At 35.2% G+C, this 5,058-nt stretch overlaps 1 non-coding gene across 1 annotated transcript; it reads right to left on the bottom strand.

The window, feature by feature from the left end:
* Window positions 1-3,642: 3,642 nt before the first annotated feature.
* LOC131170123 (small nucleolar RNA U30) lies at window positions 3,643-3,727 on the bottom strand. Its single transcript, XR_009141070.1, has one exon. It is a non-coding gene; the product is annotated as a small nucleolar RNA U30 (small nucleolar RNA).
* Window positions 3,728-5,058: the final 1,331 nt, after the last annotated feature.

Below are 5,058 nucleotides of genomic sequence, written 5' to 3'. Positions count from 1 at the left end.
AGAGAGAGAGAGAGAGAGACTGAGCGAAATGTCAATGTACCTGGAGAACAGGCTAGGGGTGACCCTCCAGCCGAATGACTTGTAACATTTATTTTGATATGAAATGAAATCCCTTTTGTTCAATTCCTTGATGAGATCGGAAAGTATCCAAATTGTATGAGTGCTTGATTGTTTGAACGTATTAGGACATCAAACTTAACAGCGATTATTAATCTAGGTATAAGAGGTCGAAAGAATATTGTAACCATAAGATCGGCCTAAGCCGAGACCAAACACCGGATAGAACTTTAGATCATTAAAATTGAAAACTTGATTTGAACACTTAAGATCGGAAACACCATTAAGTCGGACTGAAACCTTAACTTTATTAAACGATTTTCCATAATATTTATAAAAGAGAGATCGAAAATAAGATTGGATGGCATGGGGACCTGATATTGGTGTGATCTCCTTTGTTGAGAGATCGGAAAGCATTTGACTAGATGCGGGATCGGTTTATTTCCTAATCAAGTTACTTATAACCGAAAAATGTCAGTTAGGGGTCGATTTTCAAAGTTCATTGACTTCGGTGATCGGCCAAAATATGGTGTCGACACCTAGTTATGATAAGACTTTTATAGTAGAGACGGATGCTTCTAGATGAGGGATTGGGACAATTTTAACTCAAGGAGGACATTCAATTGCTTATATAAGCAAGGCTCTTTCACTTTGTAACCAACAACTTTCAGCTTATGATCGTGAGATGTTAGCTATCTTATTTGCAGTTAAAAAATGGGAATCCTACCTTCTTCAACCACTTTATTATACAAACTAATCATCAACCATTAAAGTACCTACTGGAGCAATGACTGACCACACCAACTCAACAGGCTTGGCTTCCAAATTGCTTCAATTTAAATATGAGTTGCGCTAAAAAAAAAGGGAAGGAGAACACTATCGCTAATGCCTTGTCTCAGGTTCCAATGGGGGAATTAAATGCTTTACAAGCCATGATTTTACCCATTTAAGATTTTACCCATTTAATTATTGAAAGATATTCAACAATCATGATTAATGACTCTACCATATAGCAACTGATTAAAGACCTTTAGGATGACCCTTTTTCACAGATTCACCATACAAACCATTTTGATCAACTAAGACGAAATGGGAAGCTAGTGGTGGGGAATGATGTCCAATTAAGAGAGAAATTGTTGCAGCTTTTTTATTCATTAGCTACTAGGGGACACTTAGGGGTTAATATCACAAGTAGACGTCTCTCCGTTGTTGTGTATTGATCTAGTCTTTGGCGATCAACTCAAAATTTCATCCGAGAATGCAATATTTTCAAAGATATAAATATGAAACAGTGGCAACTCTAGGATTATTGCAACTTTTACCTCTTCCTACAGGTATTTTTACTAACTTAACGATGGATTTTGTTGAAGGTCTGCCTCGCTCTCATGGGAAGATGGTTATTTTTGTGGTAGTAGATCGCCTTACAAAGTTTGCCCATTTCTTTCCTCTCTCTCACCCCTACATAGCTCCGTCAGGAGCTAAAGTTTTCATGGAAGGAGTGTTTAAGCTACATGGAATTCCAAACACAATTACATCCGATCATGACCCAGTTTTTTTAAGCAATTTCTGGAGAGATTTGTTTGCATTTCAAGGGGTGGGACTACAATATTCTACCGCCTATCATCCACAAACGGATGGGCAAAGTGAGGTGGTAAATAGATGTCTAGAAACTTATCAACAGTGTGCAGTAGGTGATTCCCTTAGTCAATGGGTAGATTGGCTCAATTTAGTAGAATTTTGATACAATACTAGCTTTCATTCAGCTATATAGACAACCATATTTGAGGCCCTTTATGGTGTACCGCTACCCCTCCATGTCCCTTATGTGCCTGAGGATTCTCATGTGGCAGCTGTTGATCTTCATCTTCGTAGTAGAGAAACTGTTATTACTTTACTCAAGCATCATCTCCAACGAGCTATGAACAAGATGAAACAGCAGGTGGACAAACATCGCACTGATCGCCAGTTTGATGTGGGAGATATGGTTTTGCTTAAGTTACAATCTTATGCCCAACAGTCAATTGCTCATAGTTCTTCCAAATTCTAGGCTAAATATTATGGTCCATACCAAATTATTGAGCGCATTGGGCAATCTGCTTATAGGCTTCGTCTTCCATCTGATGCTATTATCCATAATGTTTCCATGTAACCCTTTTGAAACTTGCCTATGCCTCCATTACAGCTTCATCAGAGCTTCCTCCAATGTCTCATCGATCTATTGTATAGCCACAAGCTATTCTTGATCAACGAATGGTAAAGCGTAAGAATGCTGCTGCAACGCAACTCCTTATCCATTGGCAAGGTTATTCACCAGCAGATGCAACATGGTAATTTGCTGATGATTTCCAGTTGCGTTAGCCTTTTTTTTTCTTTCCTTGGGGGCAAGGAAACTTGAGGAGGGGAGTATTATTACAAATTGTGAGGAAAACGGTGCATTAGATGGAGGCGAGAACCAACAACCGTAACGAATGAAATGCTTTTGTGATGGGAGCAGCAGGAACCAACAACCATAACGGATAAAATGCTTTTGTTATTGGAGCAATACAACCATGTGGCGAGAATAGAAATTGTTAGGGAATGAGCTAAAATTGGTTGTAATTAGTTAGGTTGTTTGTTAGAACTTCTAATATAAATAATTATAATCCCTACCATTTTAATTTTCAATATTCAACCCTATTACTATTACATTGGGTCCGTTCATAAAAATTATTAATTAAATGTACGAATATATATTTTTTATAATTTTATTAATAAACATTGAAAAATTATATTTTTTAACTAAAATTTTAAATATGTTAATAAAATTATTACATACTTAAAATATAAATTATTAATAAAATTAAAATAAATTACTATTTTATCTTAAATTCTCACTTTTGACCATTTATTTAAAAAAATAATAATAATTTACAACCTGAGATATCGAATCTCACAAGCATGATTTAAGTTCTTCAAATTTAAAATTACCATAAAAGTTTTATTTCCATTGTGAATGAAAAAATTTTTCCAACTATTAAGTTCCATTTTCCAATTTTAGAGTGAGCTAAACATGGCTCAGAAGTTGATAAACAACATTCAAAACAAACATCAATCGTTGTTTTTAATTTCCATTCACAAATATAAAGCATTAACTTTTTTCTTTCTCCATCAGCAAGAGCCAGTTCTGGGATCGAAATTGAGGGTTTCAGTCTGAAACTTATTAGAACCGAATCTTCTAGGATTGATTTTAGTTTCGATTTTGACTAATTTTAATTTCACTTCTTCAGTACGATTTTGATTCAGAACCAGCCTAAATCAACATACCCAATTTATCAAGTGGGTAAAGATTTTCCAACATACCCAATTTATCAAGTGGGTAATGAGCTAAATCAGCAGAAACGCAAACACGAATGCAGTTAATCACAACCACTTCTATTAACTATATTGGGAAAAATAACTTTTAATTTGCTTCTAATTATGACAAGATTAAGAAACTAAATTGGTGATAAAAACAGAGTGCAAAGATTCAGAATCATCAGCAGTAATGATAATCAAACAAAATCATATACCAGGCATTAAAAAAAAAAAAAAAAAAAAGAGAAGAGTGCTCAGTGGTATTAAGAATGGATTAGAGGATTGGTCCTCATGATAATGATCAGATTAACGAGATTATTATCTCATCATCATCGCACCTTCTCTTTATTTTCATAAAATGCAAACGTCCATTGGAGAGAGAGAGAGAGAGAGGGAGAAAGGAGAACCGGTTTAGCAGAGTGGCTTCAGAAGCGACGCAGCTGCAATTGGGATATACTCTAGGGCTTTGGCCTTTCCTAGCTATTTATAGCAAGGATTGACGCGGCTTGTCATAATTACTCAAACCTCCTTCCAACTTTATCACTTTTCCTACCTTACCCTTTGCTACTTTCTATCAATTTGTTTGTTTTATTTTTTTTCTTGGTGAATTATTATTTCCCTCAAATTTGGTCAATATTATTAATAGATTTTTTTTGTTTAAAAATTAAATTAAGATACTCTTATATTTTATTTTTATTAACTTAAAAACTTTTTTTAAATTCAAATATAAAACAGGTTGGTGAATGAGATACAACTCAACTCAACTCAACTAAGTTTTTATCTAAAAAATTTGAGGTCGGCTATATGGATTCGCTTTCTCTACTCTAAACGATTTTGGGTTAAATCCTCAGAAATGTATAATACTTTTAGGTCATATTGTACTACTCTCCTCTAAGTTAATTTAGGTCTACCCCTTTTTTTCTTTCTATCCTCTAACCTAATGTGTTCTACTTGTCTAACTGGAGCCTCCGTATATCTGCGCTTCACATGATCAAACCACCTCAATCTCCCTTCCCTCAACTTATCTTTAATTGGCACCACTCCTACCTTTTCTCTAATACTCTCATTACGAACTTTATCTAGTCTAGTATGGCCACTTATCCACCTTAACATTTTCATTTCTGCAATTCTTATCTTAGACGCATACGACTCTTTCAGTGCCCAACACTCACTACCATATAATATAGCCGGTCGTATGGCTGTACGATAAAATTTTCCTTTCAACTTATTAGGAATGTTACGATCATATAAAACTCTCGTGACACGTCTCCACTTCAACCATCCGGCTTTAATCCTATGACTAACATCCTCCTCACATCCTCCATCTACTTGAAGGACTGAGCCTAGATATTTAAAGTGATTACTTTGGGACAGTACCACTCCATTCAAACTAACTCATTCCCTATCACCAGTTTAGCCTTCACTGAACTTGCAATGCATGTATTCTGTCTTCATTCTATTTAACTTAAAACCCTTTGACTCTAGAGTACTTCTCCAAAACTCTAGCTTTCTATTGACTCCTTCTTGTGTCTCATCTATCAGAACAATATCATCCGCAAACATCATACACCAAAGAATACTCTCTTGTATATGTTTCGTCAATTCATCTAAAACTAATGTAAAAAGGTAAGGACTTATGGCTGATCCTTAGTGTAATCCAATTGAGAT

The sequence above is a fragment of the Hevea brasiliensis genome, chromosome 1 (genome assembly GCF_030052815.1).
Source record: "Hevea brasiliensis isolate MT/VB/25A 57/8 chromosome 1, ASM3005281v1, whole genome shotgun sequence".
In the NCBI taxonomy this organism is placed as follows: Eukaryota; Viridiplantae; Streptophyta; class Magnoliopsida; order Malpighiales; family Euphorbiaceae; genus Hevea; species Hevea brasiliensis.
This window is presented reverse-complemented; position numbering and strand designations above follow the sequence as displayed.